Source organism: Phyllostomus hastatus, unplaced genomic scaffold, assembly GCF_019186645.2.
Source record: "Phyllostomus hastatus isolate PE091 unplaced genomic scaffold, TTU_PhHast_1.1 phas_contig_86, whole genome shotgun sequence".
Taxonomy (NCBI): domain Eukaryota; kingdom Metazoa; phylum Chordata; class Mammalia; order Chiroptera; family Phyllostomidae; genus Phyllostomus; species Phyllostomus hastatus.
The window spans coordinates 51,567,693-51,588,250 of record NW_025333977.1 but is presented as its reverse complement, the minus strand read 5'-3'; the positions used below and the strand labels follow the sequence as shown (position 1 = coordinate 51,588,250).

General features: G+C 34.9%; 1 protein-coding gene across 1 annotated transcript in view; it reads right to left on the bottom strand.

Annotated features, from left to right (window-relative positions):
• Positions 1 to 18,460, bottom strand: part of ROBO2 (roundabout guidance receptor 2) — a 1,629,349-nt gene extending 1,610,889 nt beyond the window's left edge. The window contains exon 1 of the mRNA XM_045851089.1: positions 18,280 to 18,460. The gene's annotated coding sequence lies outside the window, so the exon portion shown is untranslated. The remainder of the gene's footprint in view (positions 1 to 18,279) is intronic.
• Between the last annotated feature and the right edge of the window lie 2,098 nt (positions 18,461 to 20,558).

Below are 20,558 nucleotides of genomic sequence, written 5' to 3'. Positions count from 1 at the left end.
AAAAGTAACTCAGGGCTGGCTGAGTTGTTTAAAGAAGTGGAAATTGCCTGTTTTTGAAGCTCGACTCTTGATCACCTGGCCAATACAAAGCATCTAGATAAAAATTCACCTGCACACATTAAATTTTGTGAAGATGCAGTAGATACTTGTTAAAATAAAAGATCTATTTGGGGAGAAATAGGCAGACATACTGTCTGTACTATCAAATAGGTGTATATTTGTTTTATAAAAATAGCTTTCATCTTTGAATTGCTGTTTTTTTCCTAGACAGAGCTAACCTAGATTAAATTAAAAAAAACATGAAAGTAGGAAAAGCTGCTGTATGTCACATATGCACACACGCATATAATGGCATTTCTCATAGACCAGCCTTTGCTCTTTTTCTAATTATAGACTCCAAACTAGAAAAACAAATATACAACATTTTACTTCAGGGCAAGCTACAGTGAGTGGGAAAATAAGAAAGTGTTAAATCAATACAGAATGACCCTTGCTTTCCCTAATTCTGTGCTGCTATGTTTAGAAGTCCAAGTTACCAAATTCTCTGTAGTGTTGTAGCTGCTGTGGAATTTGGGAAATTACACAAGACACTTTTTACTTATGGATTGGAAAAGGAAATAGAAAAAAATGCTTTGTTTTTCTATGTATCCTATGTGCTACCGTACTTTGTCATGTATAATGAGTACCTTTTTGTCCAAATTATTGAGAGAAAAATAAGCATGTGCATTATACACAGGTAGTACCTGAAATACCTTGTATCTGTTCTTGTGTCTTGTAATTATTTGTTACATAAAATTTTTCTACCATAATATGTTCAAAAATAAATGCTAAAATTCCTTTATACTACAAAAACCAAGTATCTAAATATACATAAATAAAAATTAAAGAATTAAAACAAAAGATATTTTCCTAAAAGTTTGGGCAAAATATGTGGGTGCACATTATACATGACAAAATATAGTACTTACATTTGGTGCTACTTTCTGGTAGTCAGTTGTAATTATCCACCACTCTATGTGAAAGAGGTAGTTAGTGAGCAATAGTCTTAAAATTAAGAAACCTGGACACTGGTTGGTTAATTTATCAGTGGGGAAAGATCTGTACTAGTTACTTAACCTAAGATTAATTTCCCTCAGTTTTAAATTGAAGAGGATGGATTCTTCCCACAGATTATATTTATGTTGATTTTAGTCGACTTATCTTGCTAAACAGTAAATTTAACAACAGAGAATTTTTTCTAGACTTCACTATTCCACAAGACCATTAATGTCTCTTTCCCAACCACATGAAGTACACAGAAATAAAAATGGACTCTCTTCCAATTCAGCAGAAACTATCTAAACTAAATAAATTTATGTATGGTTCAATTATTTTAACATGTAGCTACACTCTTCAGTTCCTTAAATGTATAAGCTTGAAAGGGGGCTTTGATGTGGAACATACAGAGAGAATAATGACCTCTCTTTAATCCTGTCTTCCAACTGCCTTAAGTGTCCTGAAGTTTTATTCACACTAAAAAAATTAGGAACGTATCTGAGAAAGGTTACCCAAATGAGAAATCAGGTTAACTTCTCCATGAAAGTGTTAGAGAGTGATAAAAGCACTTTTGGTCAAAGCAATTATATTGAGGTATGTTGGAAATAATGATGGATTTTCCTAATGGTGGACAGAAATTGTGACTATAAAAAGTTAGTATATGATATCTGCCAACTTCTACTCAGCCTCATTTTAATAGCCTTCAACCAGGACCATGAATAATGACTCAAATTAGTGAACTTAAAAATCATTTTAAAATGTTTGGTGGAGACACTGCAAGTTGTGATCTGAGATTTATTGCTGTTACTTTTGCTGAATTCAATTGCTGCTAAGATTTAATCAGATTAATCAGATACCGATAAGCTGTGAAACACAGTGTTCCTTACAAATAACTTAAGAACTTTTAAACAAGTCAAACCTAGAATATATGCTGTTAGCAATAGTGTATAAGAAAGAGTACATGGATTTTACTTAACATAGTTGTTTAGAGAAGTTTTTGAAAAGGAGACAGAATTTGGGGAATCATTTTTTAAAAAACACCTTCTAGAAGGAGTTAAGTTACTAAAAAATAATTTCAGTTTATGAATCTGAAGTCATTAATCAGAAGATAAAGAAACTATAAAATCTAATGGGAGATAATGTTTGTTATAAAGTCGTACTATTAATTTCAAACAGATATTTTCTACATTTCAGGGAAATTTTAAGAATTTCATTCCTTGGCTAGCAAAACCTCTATTCCCTGGATAAATGGCATACCCCCAACAGACTTAATGATCAACCTATCTGTCAGATTTATGTTCTGATTTCCCAGGATCAATTTACAAAAGATAAAGAAAAATCAAACCCAAAGGTGCACTGTATTTAAAAACTTTCATCAGAAGATGAAATAGTGCCATTTGTCACAACATGGATGGATCTTGACAATATCATGCTAATTAAAATAGGTCAGAAAAATTAAGAACCATGTGACTTCATTCATACATGGGATATAAAACTGAATGCAACAAACAAACAAACCCAAGGCAAACAAACAAACAAGAATCAGAGGAAGGGAGATGACAGGAAGTACTAAAGTGTCAAGGGGGTCAAATATATGGTGACAAGAGATTTGACTTTGATGATGGGCACACAGTGCAGTATACAAATGATGTGTCATAGAGCCGTGTACTTGAAACCTATATAATTTTATTAACCATTGTCACCCTCACAAATTTAATTTTTGAAAATAGCCCTGGCTGGTGTGGCTCAGTGGATTGAGTGCCAGCCTATGAACCAAAGGGAAGGCAATTCAATTCCCAGTCAGGGCACATGGGGGGATTGAACTGCAGTGCGAGAGACAACCACACATTAATGTTTCTCTCCCTCTCTTTCTACCTCCCTTCCCCTCTCTAAAGTAAATAAACAAAATCTTAAAGAAAATAAAGCTTATTTGTCACATGTCTATGCTCAATGCTTTAGTTCCATTGAAATATGCGTCCACAGTGCTGTGTACTTGTGGGTTACCATAACACAGAAATCTATACCTCTAAAACATATTCTTTATTTTCCTACAAAAAAATAAAGAAAATGAAAGAAGCATTTTTTGAGTTTAAAAAATGAATAATTTCGGGTTTTTTACCTATTATCAAGTTAATGACCTTGAATGGATTCAACCTTTCATAATTGTGTTTGCTTTTAATCCTATTGCTCTAGAAAGCTGTTGTATAACAACAATTTTTCAACTTTACTCTTCCCAAGCAGTTTATCTATCACTGTTGTCACATTTACCATCTGCTTCTCCTGCTACACTATGTCTGCATTACTTACATAATGTCCTAAACATAAATGGTTAGTGAATGTGTTATTAGAATGCATAGTAGAAATTGGATTATCAATGGATATCATATTATTTCATATTCTGGTCTTTAATTCAAATAATTCAAGGTGGTCTCACAATCTTAACACCCACAATCCTAACTAATTGGGAGCATAGATCCAAGTGATCCTGGATTATGACATACTTACACTAAATTTATTAATGACTTTATAGTACCAGATGGTGATCCAAGACAATCTTTAATGCACCATCCAAGACTTATATAATAGCAGAACACTTTTAATTAGCCTTTTAAAAAGACACTTTTGTTATTAATCCACACAGTCTTTGTTGTATATGCCATCTTTCATGAATAGAAGAATTCATTTCTCTATGGTTCCAACGCCTCTAATATAAAGAACTTTAAGAAAACTCTTTTTTTCTGGAATATACTACTCAATTTGATAGCAACCATCTATAGCAAAAATATTGTTTAAATGGGTTAGTTTCTTATTTCTACTGTAACAAATTAACACAAGCTCAGTGTCTTAAGACATTTTTTTCTTACATTTCTGGAGGTCAGAAGTCCAAAATGGGTTTTACTGAGCTGTAATCAAGTCATCACAAGGGCTGTGTTCCCTCTTGAAACTCTGGGCGAGAAGCTTGCCAGAGGTCCCGTGTTTACCCTGGCTTCTGGCCTCTGCCTCCCTCTACAAAGCTTATCACTCCAACTCTTGCTTCCGTCCTCCCATACTCTTTAGTATCATTTCTCAGCTCTCTCTTACAAGGTTTCATGTGATTACATTGGTCCCACACAGATAATTCAGGATAATCTCATTTTAAAATCTGATGAATAATATGTTTAATTCCACCTGCTGCCTTAATTCTCCCTTGTCATGTAACATAGCATATTCACAGCCTCTGGGGATTAGGATGTGGATATTTTGGAAGTCCATTATTCCACCAACTACACTAAGAAAATTTTTAAAAGGTAAAATTGTGTATAATGTACAGCTAACTCTGGCAATGAAATATTATATAAAGATTTCTATCACAAATTTTAAAGTGGTTTTAGCTACTACTAGGCCATTGTTCAATGTTTTGGTATATTCTTGAAAAAATCTCATGGCCTAGATACTAACTCTTCACACACAAATAGATAGTCTTTTAAAATTAAAAAGGAATATCCAAAGCTAGTAAAGGAACTCTAGTTGCTGTGCCCCAAGAGGCCTGATTTCAGCATATATTATACCGCTGACAATATACACATTTGCCAAATTATTTCCTGACACAGTCTGCATGCTAAGTTCCCCATGCTTAGGAAATGCCTTTATTTTCAGCACCATTTATATTAAGCCCTGTTTTTTTAAAGCTTACCTTTATTAGTTTCTTTTAATTGACTTTCCCTAATTTTTGTCCTCTGAACCCCATTTCATTTCTTATGTATTCCACACCATCACATGCTTGATTATGCTCTGCTCTACAATGTTCTCTTGTGTTATACATACAATCTTTCCTCCACATCAGTTGCTTTGTCTGCATGACTCAACCACCTCAGTACTTAGTGGTAACATCACCAGCCCAGTCTCTGTCTCCAGCCTGAAATTTAGTATCTTCCAATTTCTAGTCTAACTTAAACTTCTTAATTAAGCAAAACCACCATTTGAAGGAATAATAGTGTTTCTGCCTCTAAAAGTCTGTGTAATGCACAGAAACACATTTGGGAACATAATTGACTTTTATGTAGAGAAGCCAGATGCACTGCATGCCTTATGTGCTTAGGGAAGCAAGTTCATCTCATATATCACAATAAGCATCTGTTCTACTAAATTTCCCTGCCGGATACTCATCACGCTTCAGCAACAAAACACTTAAGGAAATAAAAGCTCTTTCCAATAAAACAAAAGGTACATCTGAAAAGTTTGTTTAAAAAAAATCTTTATCAGTTAAGCCCCAAGTAGGAATTACTTTAAAAAAAATATGAAATAGTTTCTGATAAGATGGTTTGGCCACTACACTGTAAATAATTTAGAGAAAGTGGTATGTGAATTTACATTTGAAAAAAATGTTTTCAAAACTACAGGTGTGTTCTGAGGTATGGATGAAATCTGAAAATGCAGAAGTTTAAAAGAACTAACAGAAACAAACAACACAAATATGAACTTCCAAATAGATATGTATTTACTTATAATGTAAATATACTTATAATGTAAGTTTTGTTAAACTATTATGAATACTTCCATATAAATAATTTTCTGTATTTTTTTGCATTTTGTTTATGAACAATAGAGATTCTAATACATTTAGTGTCCACAGAGGCCCTGAATGTTCCCTGCCAATGCACTTTGTCCATTTTCCTATTGGACTACTAATCTTTTCATATCGATTTGTTGGGACTATTTATATGTCAAATACATCCAATGAATTGCAAATACTTTTTCCTGATTTGACATTAGCTTTTTATATTTACCCACCATTTGAAATGAAAAAGTTTTATATTTTAACAGAGTAATCCATCATTTTTTTGCCTTATTTTTTCTGTCTTTGGTTGGGGCTGTACTTAGGAAGGTTGATTTTGCCCTAATAACACAAACAATATCAGCCTATGGATTTTTTCCTTATATATTGAGGGGTTAACTTGATACCTACCCTGGAATTATTATTTTATTTTTCACTAAAATATAGTTAATATACATACAGTATTGTATTAGTATCAGGTGTACAGCATGGTTATTCAACATTCATATACCTAATGAAATGATAACCACAGTAAGTCTAGCAACCACCTGACACCATACAAGGATATTGTATTACTGACTATATTCCCCATGCTCTACATTATATCCCCATAACATATGGATTTTACAACCAGAAATTTGTACCTTTTATGCCCCTTCACTTTTTTCATGACCCTCCACCATGTAACCAACCCAGCAAGTCCACTTCTGGGTATCTATGTAAAGAAAACCAAAGCAGTAACTCAAAAAGTTATATGGACCCCTATGCTCATTGCTATATCACTTACAATATCCAAAATAAGGAAGTAAACTAAGTATCCAATAATCAATTAGTGAATAGATGATGTTTTTATAAATATATAAGTATATGTGTATGTATATACATGTACACACACAATAAAATATTACTCAGCAATAAAAAGCATGAAATCTTGCCATTTGTAACAACATGGATTGACCTACAGAATTTTATGTTAAGTACAATCAGTCAGAGAGAAAGTATTCATTGTTTTGGATGGTGCAGTATAACTTTTTGTGACTATGAATAATATATCCAATAATGTATTATCATTTTATGAATTATCATTTTCCCATTGTCTTGAGAGATCATTTTTATCATAAAGCAGATATTAAGTTCATTAAAATTATGCAATATGAAATTATGTAATTCAAGCATAACAGCCAGCCTTACTTCTCCACCACTATTCCCAAGAGATGGATTGAGGAATTGCTTTCTTATGGTTCCAGTAGGTGAGCAGCATGGTTTAAATAACATTTGAACTGTACAGAAACTTCCACTTCTGGTTCTGAACTATGTTCCAGATTGATCAACTTTTTCTGCACAATTGATTAAATTTACCTTTGAGTGTGGAGCTGAATTTTGTTTATGACTACATTTCTACTAGTCAAAATTGTGTCAAATACTGCAAATGGATTCAAAAACATCTGTTTAATTAGTTAGACAAGTATCTATTTTCCATTGCAATGATACACCACATTGTAAATAATTTTAACTGGTTTTCTGTCAAGGACAGAACATTCATTCACCCAGTTTTGCCCATACTCATGTGCATACACTTGCACCCTTTACAAAGTCACTCTGCTTTCAAAATATGAACAACTACTTTAGTATATTTGCTAATTCTAGAGGTCTGGACACGAAGAAAATAATAATAGAAAACCATAAACATGAGGCTGAAAGAGGCTGAAAGAGCAGAAGACCAAATAACCAAATGCAAATTTCTACTAATATTTGTTGTTAATGAGAAAAGTAATAAACATAAAAATGAAACTACACACTATGTGTATATGTCTATGGACCCATTTTAATGATGGATATATTCATAAAGCTGTGTGTGAATATATATGCTAAATAACATTTTTATTTATAATCACACATATATGTATATGCATATACCACATATATGAATAATTTGCATAACATATTTCTATTTATTTCCTCAGCTAAAACCTGAAAAAAGATTAAATCATCCATTTAAAGATGTTTTTAACCATTATATACATTCTTATTCTCACTTTTATGCTTCCTTAGATTACCATATTGTGACTATTTTGACATAATTTATATGTATTTTAAACAGTCACCTTAAGAATTCATGGTTTGGCCAAGGTCTCTAGGAATGATACGTGTGTGTGTGTGAACATAGGACATCACACACACATGACAAAGAAAAGTCAATTGTAAAAATATACATATACCTATTAAATAGAATAACATAAAATCTGGTAAAAATATCTGTGCATTTTTTGTGTCAACAAAATCAATATAGTATATTTCTTGGTAGTAAATCTGTTATCATTCTCCTTCATTCCATGTGAACTGCCATATTGTTATAATACTTTAATAATTTGATACTTTGCCACAGTAAATATAGCAAGTTCCAAAATAAATAAATCAGTGAGTTCCAAGAAAATATATTTTTGAGGGATGAAATAATTTAAAATTGTCATGAGTGGTACAGCAAAGTGAAAAAAGGATGAAAACTGAAGTTCTCAAGGCCAGTCAATAAAAATAATGGTGCTGTATTCTGGGCATCAATCACTATTACAACATATCTTTGATACCTATATTGCCAAATACTTCACACATAGCCCTAATGGTGATTAATAGATGAGCCATAGTACTGAAACTGAAATGAGACTTCGTAGAACAAACATTTTGAAGTTTTACCATTTCTTTTTTTTTTAATATTTTATTTATTTATTTTTAGAGAGGGAAGGGAGGGAGATAGAGAGAGAGAGAGAAACATCAATGTGCGGTTGCTGGGGGTTATGGCCTGCAACCCAGGAATGTACCCTGGCTGGGAATCAAACCTGGGACACTTTGGTTCCCAGCCCACACTCAATCCACTGAGCTACGCCAGCCAGGCTTGAAGTTTTACCATTTCTACAACTGGAAATGCTGCTTTTGTCAATGTCACCTATACAAAGCCTAATTTTATTTACCTAATATTTACAAATATAGTTTTGGTGAACAATTTTCAGATTTGCCAAATATAGTGTGTGAGATAACTGTGTGATTATTAAAAAAAATATCTACAGCAAACTCTGATTATACAAATTTGCCAGTAGTGGCAACAGGTACCATGCAATGTCATTTATTTCCCCATAATCGCCCACAGCACCAGCAATTCTTCTCCTTAGATAAGTGATGAATATTACCTAAATCAAGCCCTGTACACAGGTCACCTCAGCACACACCCTCTAGCCTTGCCCTCCTATCAGAATGTAGAGCAAAGCCTCTTCATGCATGAGTTCTAGAGCCACCACTCAAAAGTACACACTTGTTACAGCTTTTGAAATATCTCAGCCCTGGCTGGCGTAGCTCAGTGGATTGAGCACGGGCTGGGAACCAAAGTGTCCCAGGTTCGATTCCCAGCCAGGGTACATTCCTGGGTTGCAGGCCATAACCCCCAGCAACCGCACATTGATGTTTCTCTCTCTCTCTCTCTCTCTCTCTCTCTCTCTCTCTCTCTCTCTCTCTCTCCCCTCCCTTCCCTCAATAAATAAATAAATAAATAAATAAATAAATCTTTAAAAAAAAAAGAAATGTCTCACTGTGCAAATTCAGAACTCTTAAAAAATAAACCTAATTTTAATGGGGGAATAAAGGGGAGGGTAGTCAAGGAAGATGTATAAAGGACCCATGGACAAAGCCAGTGGGGTAGGATTAAGGGTGGAGGGTGCAGGAAAGAGATGGCAGGAAAATGGAGATAACTATGCTTGAACAATAATAAATAAATACATACATACATACATACATACATTTCAGAATACAGTAAACTCTGAAATAAATTATGCTGGGCTTGGATGACTCTCTTCATTCCATCCAGTATATAAGCTCATGTTTTTTTCATTTTTTTCCATGTAGTCACAACTAACAACAGATCCACTGTTAAATTTCTTTAATTGATTATTCCACAAGAAATTATCTCAACAGCATTTCTGTTGTCTCCGCTGTTCTGGCCCTGTGTACTTCTATATGTGTTTGTTTGTTTTTTATTGAAAAAGCTCTGGCCCTGGCCGGTGTGGCTCAGTTGGTTGGAGCATCATCCCATAAACCACAAGACTGGGCATTTGATTCCTGGTTAGGCCACATACCTAGGTTGCAGGTTCAATCCTCAGTGAGAGCACATATGGGAGGCAAACAATCAATGTTCCTCCCTCACATCAATGTCTGCCTGTCTGTCTTCTGTCTCTCTCTCCCCCCACCCTCTCTCTGAAATCAATAAACATTTTAATTAAAAAAAACAAAAAGAAAAAGCATTAAATCTTAGTCTTATAAAAATCACCATTTCTTTTTCTATGCTTTGTCATAGCTAATATCCATTAGGTCTGTGATCAAAGTAGATAGAATATTAATCATATTATTTTTATATCAATTAATAATAGTAATGTCATTTGCCATCCTAAAATCTAGTGCTATAAATGATAAATTTACACCAAGACATAGTTGGTTGCATGAGCAATAACAGGAAGACAACCAGCAGTTTCATACCCATACCAAGACATGTCCACACTCTTACTTACACAGCCAAAGTAATGCCATATGTCCTCAGTGATGTGGGTGGACTAAAGGAACAGTTGGCCTGCTAAAGAAGGCCAGATGCACAGGCAGCCTATCACATTATTCTTTTCATTTATGGCTGCTGAAAACTCGATTGAAGTCCTTGCTCTTATGAACAGCATGGCTGGAGAAGATGTAGACAAGGACCATCAATAGTAGAAAAAGACCAGTTATATGAGTAGTAAAATGCTAGGTCTCTGGACATAGAAGCCAAAAAACATGCATGTGCATTATGTTTTGCATTAAGAGTTACTTAAAAATCAACAGAGTTCCTTATTTCAATCTCCATTTTCCTGATTAATATGCAAAGGGGTGGATGTGCAGTCCCATACCAAAAATGAACATTCATAATTATCCTTGTTTAATCCCACATTATGCAAACATCTCTATTTTAACTAGATCTTCAAAAAAATATATTGCTTTGCTGACATTAAAAACATTAAAGAAAGTGAAAAACACTTTAAAAGTAATTATGTAAATAAGTTTCTGGAAAGCAAGGTATAACACCAAAGCAAAACTGCATTCACACACCTTACCTTTTACAAAGTAAAAGAAAAACATGCACTTGGTATGACTATAACAGCATTGCGCAGGGGCAGGCAAAGGTAGGTTCACAGTTGCTTGTATGAAAAATAATACAGCAATTAATAAATGATAACACCAAAATGGGCTCTGTGTTTCACGGTACTCATAACTGTAAACCTACTTTTGCCAACCCATGTATTCGACAAGGATTTCCTTTGGGATTTCCACAACTGCAAAGATTATTCAGCTACTGTGCCTACAATAAAATTTATAATTCTAATGTTATTCTTAATACTATGATCAGATAACATAATTTACTTTTCTCCAAATGGCTTCCTTTTGACAAATGAGGGAGCACTTGGGAAGGACAATGCTCCCTGCACAACAACCAGTAAAGCTTGTCACATCCATTTACAACATAATTTTAAGAAAAATGAAGGACAAATTTGCGAAGCAGCAAGAATTCATTTGCATTAAATTAATGTGAACAGGGCATTTCAAGTTCCCTTTTGTAACAATGGTTTAAGGGGTAAAATAAATCCATATTATGAAACAGTCTTCTTTTGAGTTCCAAAAAGATTTTAAAAGCTGACATGACCATCAATAAATTTATCCTAGAAGTCTATAATTAGTATATGCAACTCATGAGATAAAATATTCAAAATGAACACTTTTGAGAAGACCAATTATTATGGGACCACTGTCTGACATCCCCTTGAAAATTATGTCCTGCACTAAGGACTGCTTGTAAATAAGAAATCAAAGATACTGATCTATATAATTTAAACCTAAGTAATCTATGCATGGCCTTGATGGATAGTGGATTTAATATTTTGACCTTAGAAGTGCAAATAATGTCATTTACATATTTCTAAAGCTTGATTTAATAAATTTAAGAGCATTTACTTAATCAGCATTTTTGTTAGAAATATTCTCTATCAATATTTTCTAATAAATAATATCCCCCAATATTCATTGTTTTTGTCCTGGGGAAAGAAGCACATTAATTTTGGGGTATCAGGGCACAAAATGTTACCATCTGTGGTAGGCTAATGAATGCCAAAGATTGCTCTCCTAATTCCCAGACCCTGTGAATGTACTAATTTCCATAGTCAGAGGGAACATGCAGATGTGACTGAGTTAAGGATACTGAGATGAGAGATTTTCCTGAATCATCCAGGTGATACCAGTCCTTGAAATCACAAGAGTCTTTAAAAGAGGGATGGGAAAGAATTCAGAGTCAGAGGAAGAGGCAAGGTGAGGACAGAAACAAAAATAGGAGCAGTATACCTGGAAAATGGAGGAAGGGGCCATAAGCCAATGAATTCAGATAACCACTAAAAGCAGAAAAAAGCAAAAAAAAGAAGAAAAAGAATTCTTCCTTCAGCCCCCACAAGGAACCAGCCCTTCAGATATCTTGGTGTTAGCCTTGTAAAACTAATTTTAGAATTTTGACCTCCAAAAGTATAGACATAAATTTGTGTGAAGCCATTAAGTTTGTGGAAACTACCATATCATTATAATAATCAAAGGAAAGAAAACAAAATAGTGATGAACTCCAAAGATCCCTGGAAAGAAAAAAGTGTTAAACTCAGTAACAGGATTCATCTTGGTAACTGTATTATGTTACTAGTTTACATGTTGAGCCACATTATTAATATAATTATTATGACTATCCAATCAATATGAATACGTTAGTATTCTAATTTAGAGAGGAAAATTTTCTGATTCAGCCTTCCTACAAGCCCATGCAGACAGCCTTGAGAAACACTTATCTGATGGAGCTAATACATTCATGTAAGAATCTTCCTGTTTAGCAGAAAAGTTATATTTAAGATTAAGCCCTATTAAGTACTACCTAAGATTCAAAGATTAATTTTCAAGAATACCATTAAAAATGAGTTTGTGACACTAGCTTCACCAATAGAATCAAAGTCAATCCAAATGATTTTCAAAGCAAAATTTGCAACATCGTGCCCATTCCTTCCTCTTTTTAAAAATAAAAGATTCCCAAATCTCTTTTATATTTATGCTAACTGGATGAAGTCCAGATTTGAATTATGCTACCACAGAATAGAAAATCATTTAAATAGAAAAATCTCACTTATTGCTGACAGTACAAAACTGCCCAAGGTGAAAAGAAATAAGTGCTTTATAGGATAAATATTCCCCTTTTCTTATCAAAACTTGTCCTGAGACCCAGCTGCCTTCTCTTCACATGATTATGCACAAAGTTATAAAAATATTACTTCTACTTTTATAATTTAATGGTTGCAGAACATTCAAAGTAGGAGGTGGGAATGGTTTGTGCAAGGCGGATGTTGAATTTGAGGAGGAAAATTAAAAACTTGGAAATAAGTAGGATGTCTCCACAGAAATATGCAGGGAGCAAAAAAATATTTATTGAATGCCTATCATGTGCTAAATTCCTCACATAAATGGTTTTATCAAATCCCCTGAATGTACTAACAGCAATTCTTCAAAACTGGTATTTTATTCAGTATATAAAATAAAGAAACAAGACTACAAAAAGGGAACTTGGTCAATACCACACAGCTAATGAAAGGCAAAACTAGGGTGAGTACAATCACAATAATAAAAATAGCAGTCTTGTCATGATTGAACATAGAACTACACTAAGAAGAAAAACATGAACAAAGCCCCATTTCATAGAAGCAGTGACTGAGGTAAATGAGGCTAAGTGATTTGTTTCAAGGTCACACAACTAGCAAGAGGCAATTTCAAACCCAAGTCAGTAAGATCGTTTATTATTCTAAGAAACATATGCATTATTCCCAGGACTAGCTGAGATAATTCTTGTTAACCCTGAGTATCTGACACTTAAACATTGTGCTATAATTCATCCTTGTATTATTCAGTTCGGAAATCATTAAACTTCTTCACTATCTTTTGCAATTTCACCACTATTCATATTGCAATTCTCCAGGAAAAATAAAGTTCAACATATGCATCCATTTTGGTTGCAAATTTTGGAGCTCAAGTAATATGTAGTACATCACACTAAACTGCTCTTTTATTTTGGCATGATAAAAAAGGAATCATTTCACTCAGTAAAAAAATGATTGGGTTGTTCATTTTTATATCTATAATGCAGCGAATTAAGTGTATATTTTTATGAAAAAAATCATAATTTTCTATGTCTTCTCATACTTAATAATATATTTAAAGGCTTGTTTCAACATATTAGAATAATCCATAACTTTATGTATAACGAAAGTTTTGTTCAGTGACTTTTGTTTTTTCTTTCCTATAATTTAGCCCTTTTTAAGAATCAGAAACCTATGTTAAAGTCAATATTCTAGAGCCAACTCCTCCACTTTTTCTTAGTTTCTCCTAAGTTATGAATAAAATGTATTAACCCAAAGTTAATACATTAACTAGGTATTGAAACAACTGCAGTAAAAATTGTGGTTGCAAACCCTGTCCACTCTTCATGTCCCACCTTTTTATGCACTAAACCTGCCCTAATACTCCATATGCTATCAATGCTCCCACAAAAGGGAATGTGGAATGAATCTCATAAAGAACAAACATAGATATACTAAAACTTAAGATGTTCAATCATCTCTTTAGTATCCTATGCCCTCTCTGAACTATTCATTAAAATGAGCAACTTAGTGAACATGGCACTGTTAAGGAAAGCAAAATCCCAATTTCAATTCACACCTCTGCAAATTTTTATCCAAGAAAACAGGACCCAAAGGGAATCACATATGTAAAAAGCAAAACTCACTTTCACCAATGACCCTTCATGAGACACTCCTGCAGCAGGAACTGTTTGCTGCTCCACCCATACCTCCTTAGCATTCACTATTCTCCTCTCTGTGGGGCAGACAACAAAAACTGCTGAGTGGTAACTCCGCCCAAAGGTGTTCCTGAGTCAGCAGAGCTGCCTCAGCAGCGTACAGAGTTGTCCAGAAATTCTAGGGCATTAATGGCCCTCCTCCCTGTCCTTGGTACAGCCCTGAATCAATGATAGAAATGTATGGAAGAAACTGCCCTGTTCCCTTGCCCCTCAGTTGGTGTAACTTTGGTGCATATTCTGCACTGTGTCCCATGTTTCTCTGACAGGATTGAGCCCTACTTGCTCCCCTTATTTCTAACTCACTATATGGAATAGAGATGACTATAAGTCGATCACTAGAACCACTATTTTACTGCAATGTGTATGCAAATCTTTGGTGAACAGGAATGTTTGTAAATAAATATTTCTAAGTAAAGATGTACAATGGCCCCCATTCTTTCCTGAGGGATAAAACAACATTCCTTTTCTTATCTTCCCCTCTCCCTCCTTCACTCTGTTGTCTATCTGAAAGAATTTTGAAGGAAGAAAAATAAGGCTTTGGTCAACACTCACAAGGAGGCCCCTTCTCTCAGAAGGGTTACCATGATGAGGGAGCATCATACACCCTGTTTGAGCTACCCTATAGGATCTGATAGAAAAGGAGATTTTCAGATTCCATAAAAATCATTTTTGGCCACCCTTTTAATGCCAAGACCTGAAAGGAACTGGTCAGGAGGTCAAGAACCATCAAGCTTATTATCCTTATTCATTCACACACACCTGAGCCCTGCAGTGACATGCAAAATTGTATACCACATTCTAGGTTCCCAAATGCAACAATGAATATTACATGTATAACATGAAAAAAGTTACAAACTGTATGAGACTCCCAAGAAGTTTCCTCTCTAGTATTTATTGCTTTTTGCTCACTTTCTTCCCATACACCTAAGCTCTCAGCTGAGTATATGCATGCACACACAGACACACACCCCAACCCATCCCACCTGCCAAAAACAAAATCACAAATGATCTTTAGAATTCAAATGGGCTCATTAAAAGCCACGCACAGCAGATTTTTACGACTTAAAGATGAACAGCAATAAAAACCTGAGTCAAGTTTATAGGTTGTTTTTATCTCTTCCGTCATAATGAGCTTACTTTGAACCCATCCATATCAAGACTAATAGTATAGGAGTATATATTGTTTGGATAAATATTTACAAATATGGTCACATATTAAAAATAAAAGTGTTCAGTTCATAAGTTTCCTTTTTTATAAACCCTATATTATATGTACATTAATTCCCAATGTTCTTAAGGAATCTCAAGGACTATTCACTGTGGAGTTTGGCATTTTACTCTGAAAGCAAGTTGTAGCTGTGTTTCATGTTTACACTAAACAGTTTTAAAATGTATCTAATTGTGGGCTGCATGCTGTCTTGATTATAAGACATAAATTATTCCCAAAATGTTCTTAGTAAATATTGGGTCTGCTTTTCAATCCATTGTTACTAAGGAGGACACAAGGTCATCTGTTAGTTGTTTAGAAGTTGGTTGAAGGTGAGCAGCATGTGCAAATAACTCTGCACAATTTTATTGGGTTAGACAAAAAGTCCATTTAGTTTCTTCCATTAAATCAAAGATGTATTTTTCATTTTCACCAATAACTTTATTGATCTGGGTATTTTGAATATGTCGGCTCTTTCCTGTGTGGTATAACATCGACTGTTCTCAATGTCTCAATTTGATCATTATCAACTTCAACTGGTCCACTTGACTGTGAAACACTGTTCAGTGAGAAATCTCCGGCATGAAACTTCATAAACCACTTTTGACACATTTGATCAGTCACAGCACCTTTTTCATACACTGCACAAATCTTTTTTTGCATTTCAATTGTGTTTTTACCTTTTTTAAATAATATGCCACAAACATTGTGTTTTTTCTTCCTTCTTCAACATTAAAATGGCTACACAAAAATTCACCAATTTTGGTGATTTTTAATGAATGCTGATATGACAGCTGTCACAACAAAATCTGACAAAACTGTTTTAAATGAAGTTAAAGACAAATAAGCTCTACTAGAGCCATTTTATGGAAAAAAATAAGGTTTTGGCCAATCCAATATTAAAATATCTACTACATAAAAGAGTAAAACTAGTCTTAAGAAATAACCACCAAAAATAACAAGGACTATTTTAAGGTATTTTTATATAAGGCATAGTCAAGTATTACTACTGCAATAGTTAAAATCAGCTATGTAATTTTGCTGAAAAGAAAGGAAGTTGAAGTTAAAGAGCTTGGGCTTAAATTCCTGCTTTACGGCATAGTGATTAAGGAAGATCAATCCCTTTATGACCCAGACTTTTCACCTGAAAAGTAGAACTAATATTACTGTGCTGTAAAAAATAGAAATTGAATTTCTTTGAAAGACCTGGCTGACAGTAGTAGACACTCAAGAAGTATGAGTTGAATCCAAACTAATGTTAAAGGAAGAACAGCAAAGCAAAATATTACTTTTTACTCAGACTGCAAATGCATGTATCTCCATTTGAAAGACCAGTAAGTCTTCTTAAGCATAAAACGACACTGGGGCCTTATAGAGAATTTAGTGAATATTCAGAAAATATTTAAATTCCATCCCCAAGTTTGGTTCTGATATTTGCTAAATTTATAATTTGTATTTTTACTACTATTAAAATGTACATTATTCCATATGACTAATAGTATGTCCGTTGATTCTACTGAAAAGTATCCAGCAAGGTCCAGGTAGTAAGCACTGACTTCAAAAACACAAGTAGTTACTCCAACACCTGAATGCAAAACATCTAGATTGCTCCTGTGACCATGACAATTTTGTCAGTGTTACCCGTAAGAAAGCAACTTCTAAGCCAAATCACTTCATAATACACTTTAGGAACTTAGCTTCTCACATGTACCCACATTAGATTTTAAAAACTGAAGCAAATTTGAAAAATGTTAACTTAAGGAAGCTCTGCAGAAAGTGTCCATGATTTCATTCCCAGAATATCTTCATCAATCCCTTTCCCCAGAGTCCTTCCAGGAAAGTAAAGTTGCTGTCCTCTTAGCATGAACTCATCATTTCTCACATAGCATTTTCAGAAGGAGAAATATAGTTCCTGTAAGTCAGACTCTCAAAAGTTGTGCTGTTAAGGAAATGCAGAACAGTATAATTTTGGAACAAAGGATAAGTAAATCAGCACAGCTTTTATTCTGAATTGCTGTCTAGAGAGCCTAAAGTTCCTTGCCTTTTATAAGCTATGGAGGGTACCAAGCAGAACCCCAGATTACACACAGGCAGCGATACCCTCTGGTAAGTCAGAGTGAAACAAATACACCCCCCCCCCCCAATTTAGAGGGCAGGCTTGCCCTGTGCAACTCTATACCCAGACTCCCTACTTCTACACCTTTCAAATCCCTTGAGTTGGCTTTCAAGGAGGACGAAGGACAGGACAAAATGAGCTGACAGAAAAACATATAACTGTCTAGAAAGCACATAAACACATACATGATGTGTATATTTGGGAAACTTCCCTAAAACCCAGTTATGTCAGCTGAATTCCATCTGAATCCCCCTGTCCTTGCTGTGAGAATCACACTACCCACTGCCCATCCTCCCACCCCCAGCCTTTGTAGCCACAGCCAAAATCCCTCAGTATGAGACTTGGGGGAAAAAAAATGGCAAAGCCGGCAGCACTTAGGGAGCGAAGCAACCTCACGGATTCAAAACCTTTAGTTAAGACTTTTCAGTACACCTCTCTGTTTAACTCACCTGGACTCAGGTCTAGGTGGCAGCCTCCGCCCAGAGAGACTGGGAAGCAGCCCCAGGAAGCTGAAGCTCAGCAGTGTCTCCCTGAAGAAGGAGGGCAGTGCAGCTGAGCAGCACCCTGGTCCTGCTGCTCTGGCTGCTCCCAGATTTCTTGCACTCCCCACCCGAGCGTCCTTCCTTTTCTCTCCTCTTCCTCCCTCTCCCACTGCTACTGCCTGCGCTCCTCCAGGCGGTGGCGCAGGGAGCGAAATGCTACCGCCTCCCTCCTCCAGGCAGCAGAGCTGTCGGAGTATCCTAGCATCCCAAGACGCAGCTCCTGGGCAGGTCGTGCTGTGAGCGCCAGTGCCCCTGTGACACTGGAGTCCCAGAGCAGAGCTGCTGAAACGCTCTGTGAGGCCACCACCGGAGAAATGGGCTGGAGGAGGCGACCAGCTGGACTCCCTGGCATTTAAAGCTCGTTTGTAGGTTTAAATAATCGGTAACCTGACTTATTCCTAAACATCTCCAGTAACTCATAAGGGCCAAAAAAGTAAATGAGGGGCTTGAGGACATACCCGTATTAGCATTATTCTCTGTACAGAGAGAGTAACTCCGCTAGATTTTAGGACTGAAAAGTCCAAAAAGTGGCATAGGATTCCTGTTGGTTGTTTTGACACATTTGGGGTTTTCTTGGGGGCTTCTTACCAAACCAGCAATCTCTTCATCATGACAACACAGACTCCTAAGGGAAGGAATCTTCCCTCACTTAGTGAGACACACTTACTGAATGGCAGGCTCTTCATTTTATCCCCTACTCTCAGTTCCTCTTTATCACAATTCTGTGAGGCATTATTAGCAACTCCATTTTATATTTGAGGAATATGAGAGATGGAGTAGCTTGCTCGAGGTTCCAGAGATTCTGTTTCTGAGGCTAAATAACAGGTGAAATCTTATGTCTTGCAGTCCATACTGTGCATTCAACGACTTGCAGCATCTTAGATGACACTGCATGATTGAACCAATAACGACAGTAGAACTATCAACACACTCATACCAGGAGCATGACGAATACCCAGACCCCTAGTGAGACTTAGGAGTAGTCAAGCACTCTAAATAGCAACAGTGCAGATGCATGCTAACCATGGTGAATAGTTATAAAAGAACAATCAGAATTAAGAAGGGCAGATCATATTCAAAATACTCAAAATCAACTTGCAGTCACAGGTGAGCTGAATTTCTTGTTCTAAGAAGGAAGTCAGGTAGATATTGAATCTTCCAGGAAGCCTACCACAGGCACAGTCTTTTTGCAACGGAAGCAGGCTTAGTAAACCAACAACGAGTTAAGAGTGGTTGATTACTAATTCATATTAAATTTTCAAAAAACCACCAGTGGTCCTTTATTTCAACTAATCTTATATAAAAGTTCACTCATTCAAGTTTCCAGAATGATGTAAAGTAGCATTGAAAATCAAATTTATGTAATCTACATAAACATAGACAGTTAATAAGAAGTCAGTCATTGACTTCTTCACTAATAAGTTATAATGTAAATTTCTTCCTTAGGGAAAGAGTGAGATTTCCTTCTGTGGTGTAAAATACTATAAGTTTTATATATTTCTTTATAGAGATGAAAGCATTAAAAAAAGAAATACAGTCAGATATCTTGTAACCAAATCTAATCTGATTATTCATCCTATGGTTCACTCCAGAAATTATTCAAGGAGTGCTTTAATTCTCTTATGTTCAACTCAGTTCAGGAGTTAAAAACAAAAAGAAGTTATTGGTTCCCAAAAGGTGAGCACTTTTCAAGCATCCACATCAATGCCAAATGCTAATTCAGAGTAAATTTTATTTATCAACAATCATAAAAGACTGCATTCAATATATGACTAACTGAATTCAACTTCCTTAACATTACTTCTCCTAAATAAATACACAAAAGTAATACGTGCATTTACCTTTTCCTCATTTCTGAAATATTTATTGATTTTGGTATAAATATTGCCATACCCATCCTCCAATACTTGGTATACATGTACTCATAATTCTTTCCCTGAGTTGCCCAGCCAACAAAAAATGTTTTCTTCTTAGAATGTTTTTATTATTTTGTAAATTCTATTTATTATTCAGAAATATTCAAAATTATATAAATCTTATATATTTTACATTTCTCTAATACTTTATGTTGTATTCTCCATGTTCACAATTTTATCACCAATTAGTGTTTATTTCTTACAGTTACAAAACTTCAAGTTCAAATTGAATAAAATATTTTTTAATATTTTTGTTGTTCAAATACAGTT